Consider the following 17,826-nt stretch of genomic DNA (forward strand, 5'->3'; position numbering starts at 1 on the left):
GTGTTTTTTTTTATTTCTAAATTTTTATCCCACGATTTTGTAACCCAGTTTTCTTTTCACCCAGTGCCAATTATCTAATGTAATCCTGGGCGCTACACTTCCTCTGCCAACCTGGGGGGGCAGCGGACTGACCTCATGCCTCCTTCTATGCATGAGGAGTCCAAGCTGCTTCTTTTCACCTGACAGAGGGGAATTTCCCCGGCCGGACGTAGCGCGTGGAAGGGACACGTTATTCCGACCAGATCCTTTCCCCTCCATCAGGCGCCCCAGCTGGCCAGGGGGAGGTAGTTTTAGAGACCAGGATTACGGCATGTTTTTGTGAGGGTATCTACCCTAGGGGACACAGGGAGAACATGCAAACTCCACACAGAAAGGCCCTATCGCCAACCCCCGCCTCGGGTGATAGTGTAGGTAAAATTGTAAATAATCCGTGGTTTTAGAGTAAACATGATGGGATCTAATAACGGCGTGGCCGGACCTCGGACTGACAGACTTCATCCAGGGCTCCAGACTAACTTTTTCACAGGTAGCACTACCTTTTCATTTGGTAGCGCCACCACAAATTAGGTAGCACCATTTTTTTCTTTGTATAGCGTGGTATTAATGCATGATCTTATCATGCCCCCACATAGGGCGCCATTTATTTATGTAGTGGTTTCCACCATTAAAGGTTTGAATCATAAAAGCCCCTACAAAGGTCACTGTGTAAAAAACAGCAACCTATCTGGTTGTACTTCATAACACTGTAGATGGTTTGAACCCAACACACAAAGTCACTCAGTCAATAAAGGCAATATTTATATTATAATTATACACACAGAAAGTCAGTTTAAGGTTTTGTGTTGAAAATTAAATGCAGTCTAAACCTTTGGGATTAATAAAGTGACAATGTGTACAATACAATTACCATTATCCAAATTAATTCCTTATTATAATATTTTTACGTTTTGGAAAAAAATCTTTTGCAATGTGAAATGCCACCGAATTCTTAATCCTTTTCCTTGTCTTCATGGGCCAACTTGTGAAAGCTGCATACTTTTATTGTGAAGGCAAAAGTTTCTGAATGCTCTCAGAGCCTGCATATCTCCGCGTGCTGAAAATAGCTGATCTACAAGCTCACAACGTGTCGCAGACGCGACGCGTTGTGAGCTTGTTGTCAGCTATTTTCAGTACACACTTTGTACGACGAAGAATAAATCAGGCATCAGTGCTCTTCACTCACTGGGAGGGAGATTAATGTATTTTGTTGGCCGATCATCATGTATGGACACAGGCTACCTCCTCGATGCAAACATAACAAGCTTTGGAAGCCATTTTTCGCGGCACATTATATGTTTAATCAAACAACAAGTTTACCTCCTCACTCAGTGTTTGGGTCGGGAGCTTACAGTCTATGGTCGGGAGTCGGCTGTCTGTGTAGATCATGACTGATCATCATGCAGTTAGATATGCGCGCTGCGCTCCAGTGAAATTGTACAGCTGAGAAAGATTAGTTAATTTGTGTCGGATAAACTGCGTTCAGACCTGAATATATATTCGCCTCGGTTCGTCCAGTTTGTACCGCGGCAGGTCGCGCTGCGCCCGTTTGCGCAATTCTCGTCTTTGCATTGACTTTGTATGTAATCGCGCCGCTCTGACCATCCACATCTGAATGGCTTATTGGTGGGTTTTCGTGAACGATCGTTCTTTGAACACTGGGCGTCAGGCGAACGTCCGATGTTTTTATCGATTTTTTTCACGCTGGAGCCCTGCATGTGTCCATTCTATGACGGCAGTTGTCTAGGACTCTAGGTTCAGGACACTGGTTCTCAAAGTGGGGCCCGGGGACCACCAAGGGGCCTTGAGGAGGTTCAGGGTGTCCCAGCGAAATGAGTTAACTCACCCACTGCCTAGATCGTCTTTTGCTTCTATGGCTTTAATCGCCGAGATGGTCTTTTGACATATTGTGTTAATATATATATATATACATATATATATATTACGTTTCACAACTTTGTTCTGCACGTGTCTGTAACACTCTGGTTATCGTGCGTGCGTGCACTCTACTGGCTTTAGGTGTTGCAGCTACGTACACATATCTATCTATCTATCTATCTATCTATCTATCTATCTATCTATCTATCTATCTATCTATCTATCTATCTATCTATCTATCTATCTTCATTCAATTGTTTTGGCAATTACTTGGGATGCAATATCCTCGCTGGTATAGAAATGGTTTGCAAAGTTAGCTCCACACACAGTTAGCTACACACACACATGCACACACAAACACAGACTCTATTTACAGACAGCTAGAGCTAGACGCTTCAGAGCCATGTAAAAAAAGCAAATATTATTTAATAGGGCGGTAGCACTCATGAACATTCAGGTTTGCACAAAATATCAAACACACGCACATGTGTTCGCCTGGTCTCTTGCATGCCTCACGACAATCAGTCATGTTCAAGAAGGTGCTTACGATCATATTTTTGTAATTCTATAGGCCTACTTTGGCCGCATATGTTACAGCAAAAATAGCAATTCTACTATCGCATAATGGCATGCCCACAAAATGTCTGTGGGCTTTACGAATATTAAACCCATGAAAAGTAGTAGCTTGTGACTAACTACATCATCAGTACATCGTATCCATTAGAACACAGGTTTTGTTTTTCCTTCCATATCCCGAAAAGTAATGGGTTTGAACATGCAAGGTTTCCACCAGACACTGATGATATGAACCTACAGTATTCAAACACTGCTATCCAGCATCCACGTCAGCAAAGATCTAAGAAAGAAAATGCAATAGAGATCAAACGCCTGGCCGCTTGATGTCATGGATCACTCTCTCAAACAGGTGGTGGGCCAGACACGCACGCACACAAGATGCACAGGAACCGCCTGCTGCACACACACACACAAGATGCACAGGAACCGGCTGCTGCACACACGCACGCACGCACGCACGCACACACACACACACACACACACACACACACACACACACACACACACACACACACACACACACACACACACACACACACACACACACACACACACACACACACACACACACACACACACACACACACACACACACACACACACACACACACACACACACACACACACACACACACACACACACACACACCACCGCACCATCTCATGCGCTGGCTGGTGTCACGACCATACTGTCCTTCATGTGTCTGATGTCCCGACAGTATGTCAGTGCTAATTGGCCCTAATGGGAGCCCTGGTGTCATCGCCGTAGCGGGGCCACGTCAGCTGACCCTAGACCCTGGATGATGATTAGCTGATGTTAGTCCTGTCACTGAGACCATGCACTGCCTCTGCCTGCCTGGGACTGACTACAGGCTGCCGTTTGTTCAGGGGGGAGGCTCTGTGTCACTGAGACCATGCACTGCATCTGCTGCTGCTGCTGGGACTATACTGTAGGCTGCTGTTTGTTCAGGGGGGAGAGGCTCTGTGACACTGAGACCATGCACTGCATCTGCTGCTGCTGGGACTACACTGTAGGCTGCTGTTTGTTCAGGGGGAGGCTCTGTGTCACTGAGACCATGCACTGCATCTGCTGCTGCTGCTGGGACTATACTGTAGGCTGCTGTTTGTTCAGGGGGGAGGCTCTGTGTCACCGAGACCATGCACTGCATCTGCTGCTGCTGGGACTATACTGTAGGCTGCTGTTTGTTCAGGGGGGAGGCTCTGTGTCACTGACACCATGCACTGCATCTGCTGCTGCTGCTGGGACTATACTGTAGGCTGCTGTTTGTTCAGGGGAGAGGCTCTGTGACACTGAGACCATGCACTGCATCTGCTGCTGCTGGGACTACACTGTAGGCTGCTGTTTGTTCAGGGGGGAGGCTCTGTGTCACTGAGAACATGCACTGCATCTGCTGCTGCTGGGACTATACTGTAGGCTGCTGTTTGTTCAGGGGGGAGGCTCTGTGTCACCGAGACCATGCACTGCATCTGCTGCTGCTGGGACTATACTGTAGGCTGCTGTTTGTTCAGGGGGGAGGCTCTGTGACACTGAGACCATGCACTGCATCTGCTGCTGCTGGGACTATACTGTAGGCTGCTGTTTGTTCAGGGGAGCTGGCTCTGTGTCACTGAGACCATGCACTGCATCTGCTGCTGCTGGGACTATACTGTAGGCTGCTGTTTGTTCAGGGGGAGGCTCTGTGTCACTGAGACCATGCACTGCATCTGCTGCTGCTGCTGGGACTATACTGTAGGCTGCTGTTTGTTCAGGGGGAAGGCTCTGTGACACTGAGACCATGCACTGCATCTGCTGCTGCTGGGACTATACTGTAGGCTGCTGTTTGTTCAGGGGGGAGGCTCTGTGTCACTGAGACCATGCACTGCCTCTGCTGCTGCTGGGACTATACTGTAGGCTGCTGTTTGTTCAGGGGGGAGGCTCTGTGTCACTGACACCATGCACTGCATCTGCTGCTGCTGGGACTATACTGTAGGCTGCCGTTTGTTCAGGGGAGCTGGCTCTGTGTCACCGAGACCATGCACTGCCTCTGCTGCTGCTGGGACTATACTGTAGGCTGCCGTTTGTTCAGGGGGGAGGCTCTGTGTCACTGAGACCATGCACTGCATCTGCTGCTGCTGGGACTATACTGTAGGCTGCTGTTTGTTCAGGGGGGAGGCTCTGTGTCACTGAGACCATGCACTGCATCTGCTGCTGCTGGGACTATACAGTATGACTATAGAGCGGCGCAGTCCCTCCCCCTTTCAGAACAACGAACGGCCCAGGAAATGAAATGCAATGCATTCTGACCATAGGATTTTCTTTAAGTATTTATTTAAAGACGGTTACGCCGCGGACAAAGCCAACTCGGATCGTGACAAATCATGACAATGAACACAATATTTTGGGCCGATCAAATCATTAGAAAGAAGAAAATAAAGGCAGGAGACAACACTATTTGTTTCGTTTTCGTATTTGATCGGCCCAAAACATTGTGTTCATTGTCATGATTTGTCACGATCCGAGTTGGCTTTGTCCGCGGCGTAACCGTCTTTAAATAAATACTTAAAGAAAATCCTATGGTCAGAATGCATTGCATTTCATTTCCTGGGCCGTTCGTTGTTCTGAAAGGGGGAGGGACTGCGCCGCTCTATACAGTATGACTATACTGTTTGGCTATTCTGAGTGGCCAAACAGCATTGACCATGCCTTAAGACACGCCCTGTGTCACCTATTGTACTGAACCACATATCACTTCCTTTTTCAAATTGCCTCCTTCCCACATGCAGTGGGAGAAATACCTCCCACCAGTCAGCAGTGGCAAGACTGTAGCTGCAATTTCATGGCGTACATACTGTACTTTCTCTGTGGCGGACAACTAAACTGACATCTACTGTAAATGTGTCTGATGCGGGAAAGTCCACCAACAACATAGTGTGCATGACGCGTATATACAAGCTCTGTGACTCGGTAGTCCGTTTGTGTCATCGCCATGACATGAACCTTTACCGCATTAATATTCATGGAGGTGACGCAGTGAAAGGTTTTGACAGACAGACAGACAGACAGACAGACAGACAGACAGACACACAGACAGACAGACAGACACACAGACACACAGACAGACAGACAGACAGACAGACAGACAGACAGAGACACAGATCAGACACACTGCACACTTGGGTGAAAAAAGTATAAAAGAGCAAATGCTCACAGTAGTTTGACTATACTGTGGCATTGTGACAAAGCTAGCGCAGGCGGACTTCCTAATGAGCTCGTATTTCCTCTAAGAGACATGGTGCCGAAATACCCAGGTGATTATGATGATCACTCTGCACTTAGCTATGCATAAAGGTTACTGTTAAACTAATGACCCCGGTTGTCAAAGACAAGAGAGACAGGGAAAGGAGAAACAAATGCATTCTTTAGGCTTTTAGCACACGGCACTATAGCATAAAATCTATGATGATGAGCTGCAGGAGTGCTACTGTACATTGCAACTAAAATACATTGAAATATCTGAAATATCAGAATTGTTTTTACATCACATTGTGTGAGTAAAATTGACAAAATATCACAAACTGTAAAACAGTATAGCACGTATAATCTATAATCATCCTTCTCGCCCTGAGCCACCCAGGTTACTAATCACCGTAGTCTGACCACGCTTTACATGGAAACTCCTGTTGCACCATCGTTAAAGTTGATTGTTGGATACACTTTGTCCCTCTGTCATTTCCTCATATTTCTAGTTTATTGAAATAATTTGTCCAGTGGATAGCCTACTGCAGGCCTGGTTGACTAGATTTAGAAGACATGTGTCCAGTGGATAGCCTACTGCAGGCCTGGTTGACTAGATTTAGAAGACATGTGTCCAGTGGATAGCCTACTGCAGGCCTGGTTGCACAATCTCTGTAAAGCGCCTTGGATAAAGGCGCTATATAAATGCACCATTTACCATTTTATCACCGAGCGGGAGACCGGATATGGATCCGACACCAGTCACACCACACACAGTGTGAGTAACAAAGGTAACATCCGGTCACACCACACACAGTGTAAGTAACAAAGGTAACATCCGGTCACACCACACACAGTGTAAGTAACAAAGGTAACATCCAGTCACACCACACACAGTGTGAGTAACAAAGGTAACATCCGGTCACACCACACACAGTGTGAGTAACAAAGGTAACATCCGGTCACACCACACACAGTGTGAGTAACAAAGGTAACATCCGGTCACACCACACACAGTGTGAGTAACAAAGGTAACATCCGGTCACACCACACACAGTGTGAGTAACAAAGGTAACATCCAGTCACACCACACACAGTGTGAGTAACAAAGGTAACATCCGGTCACACCACACACAGTGTGAGTAACAAAGGTAACATCCGGTCACACCACACACAGTGTGAGTAACAAAGGTAACATCCAGTCACACCACACACAGTGTGAGTAACAAAGGTAACATCCGGTCACACCACACACAGTGTAAGTAACAAAGGTAACATCCAGTCACACCACACACAGTGTGAGTAACAAAGGTAACATCCGGTCACACCACACACAGTGTAAGTAACAAAGGTAACATCCAGTCACACCACACACAGTGTGAGTAACAAAGGTAACATCCGGTCACACCACACACAGTGTGAGTAACAAAGGTAACATCCGGTCACACCACACACAGTGTAAGTAACAAAGGTAACATCCGGTCACACCACACACAGTGTGAGTAACAAAGGTAACATCCAGTCACACCACACACAGTGTGAGTAACAAAGGTAACATCCAGTCACACCACACACAGTGTGAGTAACAAAGGTAACATCCGGTTCACCAGTCACACCACACACAGTGTAAGTAACAAAGGTAACATCCGGTTCACCAGTCACACCACACACAGTGTAAGTAACAAAGGTAACATCCGGTTCACCAGTCACACCACACACAGTGTAAGTAACAAAGGTAACATCCGGTCGCGAGTTTTGGCTCTTCAAAATAAGGGGGAAAACTCCTGGCGTGAATTACAGCGAATAATTAATTATTCCTTGCAGCCATGCGGTTAAATCTAAAATCCATAAGTTTGATCTGTTGTCTCATTATGATGTAATTGCAAAATTGCAATAATGTTCAAACTGCAATAAAGATGACAGCAAATACATTCCTGTGCTCCTCAGACCGCTGCTCAGTGTCCTATAGCACCAAACACCAGGGACGAAATATTTGAATAGCAGAGTAGGGAGACCATGTCCAATCACTTTGCTAGTTATATTGGATAAAAAAAATAACCGTTTATTCAGTCATTGAATTAAGTGATTGTAGCTTTAACATTTGTGCAACTAGTTTGTGAGAAACTTCTTTATGGCTCGACAACACCTTTGCATTTCACAATTAAAGGTATATTCAGTGATTTCACTTAATTCTAATATCACTTATTTTTTTGTTTTGTTGTGATAATCCTCCCTACTATAGAGTGTGCTGGCCATATAAGGAGTTCCTCCCTGTCCCCAGTTAACCCCTGGGGGTCAAAAAACCGTAGGTTTCGTTTTTGACTCTCTATCCTGATTGGACGAAAGGCTGGGTCCCACAGCCAAAAACGAAACCTAAGGTTTTTTGAGTGAAATCACTGAATATACCTTTAATTCTTTGCACAATCCTTAAACGGTCATCCTGCAGTCAGACTCCTTAAATAATCCTCTGCCAGCCAACTCCCTGGGCGTCCAACCTACCGTACCTCCATTCACCACTGAATAGCTTTCAGAGCCGATAAGAATGAATGAACACCGAACACACACACAGCAAGCAGCATGCAGGCTCTGACTGACACAGTGCCTCAGCATTCATACAGTATGTACATCAGGTTGTTGCGTGTGAGAACAAGGCGTGTGTGTACACTGTACATACAGCATGTGCAAACAGTGCGCCAGTGTGTGTGTGCGTGCGCGCGTGTGAATGAGACTGTGCTGTCTCACGGAGCCAAGTTGGCTTTGTGAGGAAAAGCTGAGGTAACGCGATGAAAGCTGAGCAAATGGTGGCAAGCCTTCTGCTTCACTGCAGGTGTCCTCCACTCCACACATCTCTGCTAGCTTCAAATATGATTTTTCTGTCAGAGGTGGGCGTAATCGTTCGCACAGGCAGATAAAGAGACACAAATACACACACACACACACACACACACACACACACACACACACACACAGAGTAATTGGTATGTTGACATGTGTACAGTATGTGCATTTCCACGTGCACACACATGCGCACACAGAGTAAATGGTCTGTTGACATGTGTATGTGCATTTTCACTACACCCAGACGGACGGATGCACAAACACACTCTCAGTGCTTTCACACTTTCACACTTTCACACTTAAACACTTGGGAAAACACACATAACGCACAGATTGCATTATACTCATTATACACATCGTTTCCACGCACACTAATTTGAGGCAATTACCAATTAATACTAATGTGTGTGTGTGGGGGGGGGGGGGGGGGAGGGAAGTGAGAGAGAGAGAGAGAGAGTATTCTGACAGAGGAAGGCATATATCTGTGTTTGCATATTTGACTCCATTGCTACAGTGCCAGACTCATACCCTTTTCACTCTTTCTGCACATGCAGTATATCTTCATATATCAGTCTCTCTGACTGCACTGAGGCCAGGCTGCAAACCTGAGATCAGATTCATACCAGGTTTCCGCTGGACAACACACTGGTCTGATGAACCCATTCTGACCCGAGATCAGATTCTAAAAATGTCAGTCGTTCTTCGATTTAAAACAAAAAAGCAGACCTACAAGCTCGTATCGCGCCACTCGGTGGCGCGATATGAGCTTGTAGATCTGCTATTTTTCAATAGCTAAAGCATAACATGATGCCAACACCAAAATGGGTGCCCGGTCAGAATGGGTTAATAAACCAGACTAATATCGCACGGACCGCGGGATATTAGTCTGGGGAGGCTCAGCTTGGATTTCATTTCCAGGGAAACATTTTTCTCTTTGACGCAATTGGTCAGAGCTACTGTCAGTCAAAGGTCTCAAGCATTGAAAGTCACTGTACCAAAGCCCGCCCATATTGCATACCGTGTCCCGATTGGCCGCCCACATTCTCTGGTGTAGGAAATGGGCGTACAATTGAGCCTCTCCAGACCGAAATCCGCCGGCAGGCAATTTATTTTTGCCAACGGCTGATTCGGTCTGGTTTATTAACCAGGCTATTCTTAGACTACTGTCAAACCAATCCGTCTGTCCTCTCGCTGTCTCTCTGCTATTATTACACTCTAACTGCTATTGCACTTTATAGTGCAAGTTTTCTGTGCCTGTCTATTTCCAACCCGGTCTTACCCAAACACCGTGAAATAACATGGATTATACACTACTAGAAAAAAAACGCAAATCCGTACATATTACACTGAAAACCTCCCCAAGACCGCGACGGAGAAGCGCCGTCTCAAGCGAACTTGAGCCGCCACCAAGCGAGCTAAAGCGAGCAAGTTACCGTGGCGAACGTTTTGAAGTTCAATTGAGCCGACTCAGCCCCGTCCGAGAAGCACAGAATCCTAAATAATCGCAACCTGATGCATGCATGTATGTGCAATGTGCGTGTGTGCGTGTGTGGCTGTGTGGCTGCCTATCTGTCTGTTACATTAATAACCTTATATAGCACAGTCTCCATGTCTCTGCTCTTGCACTATATTATAGTCAGACAGACAAAGGATACAATAGTACAAGGTTATAGTGACTATAACCTTGTACTATTGTATCCTTTGTCTGTCTGTTCCACTGTATGTATCTCTGCTGTTACAATGTAAACCATCTCCTGGGTTTATATATAGTGGTCCCACAGAATCACCACTGTCAGGGGCCCGGTGAAAAACGACCAACACAACAATGGTTCAGTTCCAATAAATGGCTCCAATAAATGATACACACCCACACAGACGCATCATGCATGCATAGTTTGCATACATGCACGCACGCATACACACCGACGCACGAACACAGACGCGTCATACACACACACACACACTCACACTCACACTCACACTCACACTCACACTCACACTCACACTCACACACACACACACACACACACACACACACACACACACACACACACACACACACACACACACCTCTCAGCTGGCTTGGATGATCTCATGGGGGGAGATACGGTATGCTTTGAACTGAAACCTTGTCCTTCCACTACTGTCCCCCCATGACCTCGTCCTCTGTTTCAGCAGACTCGACAGGACTGAAAAACTCTCTCTCTCTCTCTCTCTCTCTCTCTCTCTCTCTCTGTGAGAAAAACTCTCTCTCTCTCTCTCTCTCTCTCTCTCTCTCTGTGAGAAAAACTCTCTCTCTCTCTCTCTCTCTCTCTCTCTCTCTGTGAGAAAAACTCTCTCTCTCTCTCTCTCTCTCTCTGTGAGAAAAACTCTCTCTCTCTCTCTCTGTGAGAAAAACTCTCTCTCTCTCTCTCTCTGTGAGAAAAACTCTCTCTCTCTCTCTCTGTGAGAAAAAACTCTCTCTCTCTCTCTCTCTCTCTCTGTGAGAAAACTCTCTCTCTCTCTCTCTGTGAGAAAACTCTCTCTCTCTCTCTCTCTGTGAGAAAAACTCTCTCTCTCTCTCTCTGTGAGAAAACTCTCTCTCTCTCTCTCTCTCTCTCTGTGAGAAAAACTCTCTCTCTCTCTCTCTGTGAGAAAAACTCTCTCTCTCTCTCTCTCTGTGAGAAAAACTCTCTCTCTCTCTCTCTGTGAGAAAAACTCTCTCTCTCTCTCTCTGTGAGAAAAACTCTCTCTCTCTCTCTCTCTGTGAGAAAAACTCTCTCTCTCTCTCTCTCTCTCTCTCTCTCTGTGAGAAAAACTCTCTCTCTCTCTCTCTCTCTCTGTGAGAAAAACTCTCTCTCTCTCTCTGTGAGAAAAACTCTCTCTCTCTCTCTCTCTCTCTCTGTGAGAAAAACTCTCTCTCTCTCTCTCTGTGAGAAAAACTCTCTCTCTCTCTCTCTCTCTCTCTGTGAGAAAAACTCTCTCTCTCTCTCTCTCTCTCTCTCTCTCTCTCTCTCTCTCTCTGTGAGAAAAACTCTCTCTCTCTCTCTCTCTCTCTCTGTGAGAAAAACTCTCTCTCTCTCTCTCTCTCTCTCTGTGAGAAAAACTCTCTCTCTCTCTCTCTGTGAGAAAAACTCTCTCTCTCTCTCTCTCTCTCTCTCTCTCTCTGTGAGAAAAACTCTCTCTCTCTCTCTCTGTGAGAAAAACTCTCTCTCTCTCTCTCTGTGAGAAAAACTCTCTCTCTCTCTCTCTCTGTGAGAAAACTCTCTCTCTCTCTCTCTGTGAGAAAAACTCTCTCTCTCTCTCTCTGTGAGAAAAACTCTCTCTCTCTCTCTCTCTGTGAGAAAAACTCTCTCTCTCTCTCTCTCTCTCTCTCTCTCTCTCTGTGAGAAAAACTCTCTCTCTCTCTCTCTCTCTCTCTCTCTCTCTCTCTCTCTCTTTTTAATGTGTCCATGGCAACAGTAGCGTCTTAGCGAGAAGAGTATTGGGGCAGGCTGACAAGTGTTTTTAATTAAAGTTATATTTATACATATATATGTATTTAGTTCATAAAGTCAACATATAGCTACACTGTATAACTAAATGCTTCAACAAATATTACCTTTCAAGATTTTTTGCTAGGACAGTAATATGCAATGTGGCTCTCTGGAGCGAATGTGGACATAACAGTGGCAGTGTGGCATCTCTCCATCGTCACAGTTTCCCACACCTGCTCTAAGGGACCCCACTCAACAAAGTATATTAGTATGTGCCGAAGCAGGGGGTGTTGTTTTTTTCGGGTATTTTTTTACATTAATTTGTCTTATGTTAATGTTATCAATAATTGCTATTTGGACGCCTACTTGCAATAACGACCCACCAGTTGGCCCACGGCCCATAGGTTGGGAAAACATTGTTATTTAGGTATGTGACTGCTATAAAGGCCGGGACGTCGTGCACGTTGAGAACCTGGGCCATCGAGGGGAGGCCATAGCAGGGCCTTGCCTCCGGTTGCTCATGAGCCGCCTGAGGCTAATAAAACTAGCACGCTCACCGTTGACCTTTCGCAAACTTTCTGCTTGTCTAGAACCTGGAGGAGGCCCCCCAGCTACTCCTAAGTACCTGAGGCTAATCGACTACTGTTCGACTGAAAAATCGAAGAACCACTGACATAGAAACATAGCTTTTTCAGAAAACTGTCAGGATGTAGAAGACGTTTTTAGAATCTGATCTCAGGTCAAAGTCCTCCTTAAAGCCCTGAACGAACTGGCCCCTTCCTACAGTACATCACGACCTCCTGACCTTCAGGTCAGCAGACAGGCGACTCTTAGAAATTCCACCAACAAAAAAAGAGGCTCAGGAGCGACCATGCCTTCTCTTTTTAATATATATTTTTTTATCCCACGATTTTGTAACCCATTTTCACCCCTGTGTCAATCATCTAATGTGATCCTGGGCTCTACACACCCTCCACCAACCTGGGGAGAGCAACAGACTTAACTCATGCTTCCTTCATGCTTGAGTGTCCAAGTTGCTCCTTTACACCTGACAGGGGGGAGTTTCCCTGGTTGGACGTAGCGCGTGGAAGGAACACGTTATTCCAACCAGTTCCTTTCCCCTCCATCAGGCGCCCCGGCTGGCCAGGGGGAGGCAGTTTAGAGACCAGGATTACTGCATGTTTTTGTGAGGGTATCTACCCTAGGGGACACGGGGAGAACATGCAAACTCCACACAGAAAGGCCCTTTCGCCAACCCCGCCTTCGGGTATGGGCACTGATGACGCGGAGGAGGAAACACGCCGCCAGCACCCACAGCGCCCCGAGCGGGAATCGAACCCAGGACCTTCTAGCTGTGAGGCGACAGCACTACCAACTGTGCCACCGTGCCCCTCCATGCCTTCTCTACACTGTGGAACAGCATTCCTCTTGCTGTTATAGGTCTGCTTCCTCCATCGAGTCTTTTAAATGCAGACTTAAAACATTTTTATTGATGGAAAATGATGTGGCACTTATCATGTTAACATTGATACAATCCTATTTAAGTCCTTCACAAAATAGCCAAGTTTGTTCCACGTTTTACTTTTTCTGGTTTTATAAGTTACACTGAAACTGTGTGCTTCATTCCTTTATGAAAAATAACAGGCAGAATTACTGTAGGCCTATCTATATTCATAGGTTATATGTTTGTGAGGTCATCCCCTCCAACAGATCTGTCTAGTAGTAGGCTATATTGAATCGTCACTGATTATCCTCATCCTCGACATCAAACATTTTTGAACGGTTCATTTGGTTCAAATGCACCGTTTAAAAATGATTTTAGTGCAGCGTGAGCCGAGGTGCTGAAAGACGGAGAAACAGTGCATGAGGGCCATACTGCACAGTCCATTTGGTTACAATTACTCTTTTATTGGATGATGGATTAAAAATACAGATGTGAAAAATACGGACTCTGTGAGCAAAAGCCTTTCGCCCATTCTGACCGGGCACCCATTTTGGTGTTATCATCATGTCATGCTTTAGCTATTGAAAAATAGCAGATCTACAAGCTCATATCGCGCCACCGAGTGGCGCGATACGAGCTTGTAGGTCTGCTATTTTTTGAAAAATCGAAGAACGACTGACATTTATAGAATCTGATCTCAGGTCAGAATGGGTTCATCAGACCAGTGTGTGTCCAGTGGAAACCTCGTATGAATCTGATCTCAGGTCAGAATGGGTTAGACGTACAGTAGTAGGGGTTTGGATGTGGAGGGATGCAGGGGAAATGTTTTTCCATGGCCTCTAGGGAGTGTCGTCCTCGGCCTAGTGGATGGTTGTTATGTTCATAAATGTATACAGTGTTTTCATCTGACATCAGACTTCAATGTACTGTATGCAATTTGCTAGTTCTGCTATATCCCATAAGCCGGAGCAGCAGCGTTGTTGCTGTTGTAATTGGTTAGTTAGTATAATCCGATGTTTATCCTATTAGCCTATAACCCATTCTGACCTGAGATCAGATTCACATGAGGTTTCCACTGGACACACACTGGTCTGATGAACCCATTCTGACCTGAGATCAGATTCTAAAAATGTTAGTCGTTCTTCGATTTTTTTCAAGAATAGCAGACCTACAAGCTCGATATGAGCTTGTAGATCTGCTATTTTTCAATAGCTAAAGCATAACATGATGCCAACACCAAAATGGGTGCCCGGTCAGAATGGGATAATGGACAATTATGCTGCGACTATATATATTATTTTTTTAATTACATAGTTATTGTTGACCAAGATCTTTGGCCTACACTATCAGTGTTATCAGTAAATACGATGCTGATCGGCCAAGCATGGAACTGTACGCGAGATTAGCTGTGGACACCGACGGAGGGTCGAAAACATGAATCTCCTGGCGGAGATTAAATAGGACATACAGTAATTTAGTGGTTTCAAATAAAGCGTTGAAAATGTGTGTGTGCGCGCGTGCGCGCGTGTGTGTGTGTGAGTGTGAGTGTGTGTGTGTTTGTGTGTAGCATCTGTGTGTGCATGCACCAGCAGGATGTGCATCTCAGCAGTGTCTGTGCATCATGCTGACCCTAGCGCGCTTCAATAAAGGAAGATAGCAGCATTGTACTGCTCCACTGAACACAACTGACTAAGCACCCCACACAACTCAGTGTGTGTGTGTGTGTGTGTGTGTGTGTGTGTGTGTGTGTGTGTGTGTGTGCGTGCGTGCGTGCGTGCGTGCGTGCGTGCGTGCGTGCGTGCGTGCGTGCGTGCGTGCGTGCGTGCAGAAGTCTGCAGCGTGCGTGCGGAAGTCTGCAGCGTGTATGGTACTGTGCATGTATGTTAGAATATATACTACTTGCATGTACGCTATAAATCTGTGTGTGTGAAGCCTGATTTATAGTTGCATGGCGTGTCCTGCACTCAACATGTAGCCGATCTAAAAGCCGGCAATTTTCTGTGCACGGCACGATGCGCTATGCTCATAAAACTCCCCTTCGACGTCCTTATAAACACCACTTCCAAGGTGTTCACCAGCACATAATACTCTGCAGTAAAACTGAAGTGATGTTCAGGAGGAAGAGACCACATCTGAATTAGACATCTGCTAACCAAATGGTCCTTTCTATTAGTAACACGCAGCGCCCAGGATGACGTTTTATCCAAAAGACGACGTTTATTGATATGAAAACCGATCGCATCGCTCCACAGCCTAGTAACGCCTGTTGCGCAATACTCGATGTTGCGTAACAGTGGGACGTCAATCGAAAATGTTCCCCCCGTTTAGCCGACGAGAACGAAAATTTTTAAACGTTAATAACTCGCGATCTAAATCTAAATCCCATCCAATTCTAAGAAAAGATCATGTGTTAGACGGCCTACGGTGTTTTGGCTACATTTAGCTGCTACATCCACATCCGGGATAACATCCGGTCCGTCTGTAAAAGTGCTCCGTTGCTATAAATCGATTGGGCGCTATGATTTAATGGATTAAATAACCCCGGGCAATCGGAGTGTTAACCCATTCTGACCGGGCACCCATTTTGGTGTTGGCATCATGTCGTGCTTTAGCTATTGAAAAATAACAGATCTACAAGCTCATATCGTGCCACCGAGTGGCGCGCTACGAGCTTGTAGGTCTGCTATTTTTTTAAAGAATCGAAGAACAACTGACATTTTTAGAATCTGATCTCAGGTCAGAATGGGTTAATCAGACCAGTGTGTGTCCAGTTGGAAACCTCGTATGAATCTGATCTCAGTTCAGAATGGGTTAAGAGATAAGCATGGTATATACTCTGCCTGGTATAGAATTCCTACCAAAACAAATAACAAATGCATAAAAAACAAATACATGCAATGGTTTTGCCCACTCAATTTGTAATTAACGTTCCAATTTCTCCGCTCTGGCTCATGGGCTAAGAACGGGGCCGGTGGCCCAGGCCGTAGCGTAACGGTCTGGGCACCGGACTGGTGATCCAGTCGCGGTGTGCCGCGGGTTCGACTCCCGAACCTGACACGGCCTTTACCGCATGTCATCCCCCCATCTCTCTCCCGTTTCCTGTCAGCCTACTATCTGTCCCTTAAAAAATCAATAAAAGGCGTAAGCCACAAAAAATATCTTAAAAAAAAAAAAAAGAACGGGGCCGGTTCATCCCTGGTGTTAAAGGGTCCTCTGTGGACATCACATGGCTCCTAATGGTCCATACTGTCACATGCAGAGAACACACCATACCACGCTAAAACCATTGACCTTTGACGTTAACCTTTAGCAGTTCATTCCCCATGGAAATGTAGCCCTCAAATTAGCCCACTGTTCCTAACTGACCCTCCGGGTCTATCACTTTTCCTGACACATGATGCTAAGTAGGTGCAGGGACTCTGAAGGATATATAGCTGAATCTCCAGATGTATCCCCATTCGAATGCAATTAGTTCCATATCCGTGTGTCTCAGCAAATTAATTCTCCCTTGTTTTGTTGTGCTAATTAATGGTACGGTGTATATTCATTGTGTGAGTGAAATGAATACGTTTTTTTTTTTTTGTATCTTTTGTTATCTGTGTATTTGTGTGTTATTATCTTATTTTTTGTATCCACTCTGTGTATATATACTCAGTGGCGTGCACAGACATTTAGAGGGGCAGGTGCTCAAGTGAAAAAAGGGCACCTTTTTGCAGTGCATTTTGGGGCGGGAACCCATTTTGGTGCTTTAGCTATTGAAAAATAGCAGATCTACAAGCTCATAGCGCGCCACCGAGTGGCGCGCTACGAGCTTGTAGGTCTGCTATTTTTTTCTAATCGTAGAACCACTGACATAGAAACATAGCTTTAGAATTGTGGGGGCCTAAATAATATAGTAGAAGCGTTTTTATCAAGAATTGATCAATGTCACCGCATGGTCCACACACTACACATTAAGAAAAAATAAGAAAACTTTTTTTTTTTTTTTTAAGAGCAAAATTGCCAAAAGGGCAGGGCGTGCTCTAGCACCCCCTAGTGTCTATCTGTGCACGCCACTGTATATACTCCATCTTTGCCATGTTTGCTGTTTCTGGATGGGGACGGGGTACAAAAACGGAACTGTTTTGCCTGAACTGCTTGTCTGTAGTAACCCTGTGCCCTTCTGGAGGAAATGCAAAGCACTCATAGCATCTCTGAGGATAGATGTGCAGCATTTTGTACAAAACGGGCCACTCCTGAAAACTTTGGAAGGCAATCTTAGCCATCAGTGTAGAATCTGAGAAATCCATGATCATCATGTGTACCGTGAGGTTTGCGTGAGATTTGGATGGAAATCTGTGCATAACATAAACAATGTGTTTTGC

At 45.5% G+C, this 17,826-nt stretch overlaps 2 protein-coding genes across 2 annotated transcripts in view; both read right to left on the reverse strand.

Moving 5' to 3' along the window:
- Positions 1-17,826, reverse strand: part of LOC310875093 (glutamate receptor ionotropic, kainate 5-like) — a gene marked incomplete at its 3' end in the record, with an annotated part of 241,116 nt that overhangs the window by 213,626 nt on the left and 9,664 nt on the right. The window lies entirely within an intron of this gene.
- Positions 1-17,826, reverse strand: part of LOC310870665 (uncharacterized protein) — a 256,024-nt gene that overhangs the window by 249 nt on the left and 237,949 nt on the right. The window lies entirely within an intron of this gene.

This window comes from Protomyctophum parallelum (genome assembly GCF_964188405.1).
Source record: "Protomyctophum parallelum genome assembly, chromosome: 1".
In the NCBI taxonomy this organism is placed as follows: Eukaryota; Metazoa; Chordata; class Actinopteri; order Myctophiformes; family Myctophidae; genus Protomyctophum; species Protomyctophum parallelum.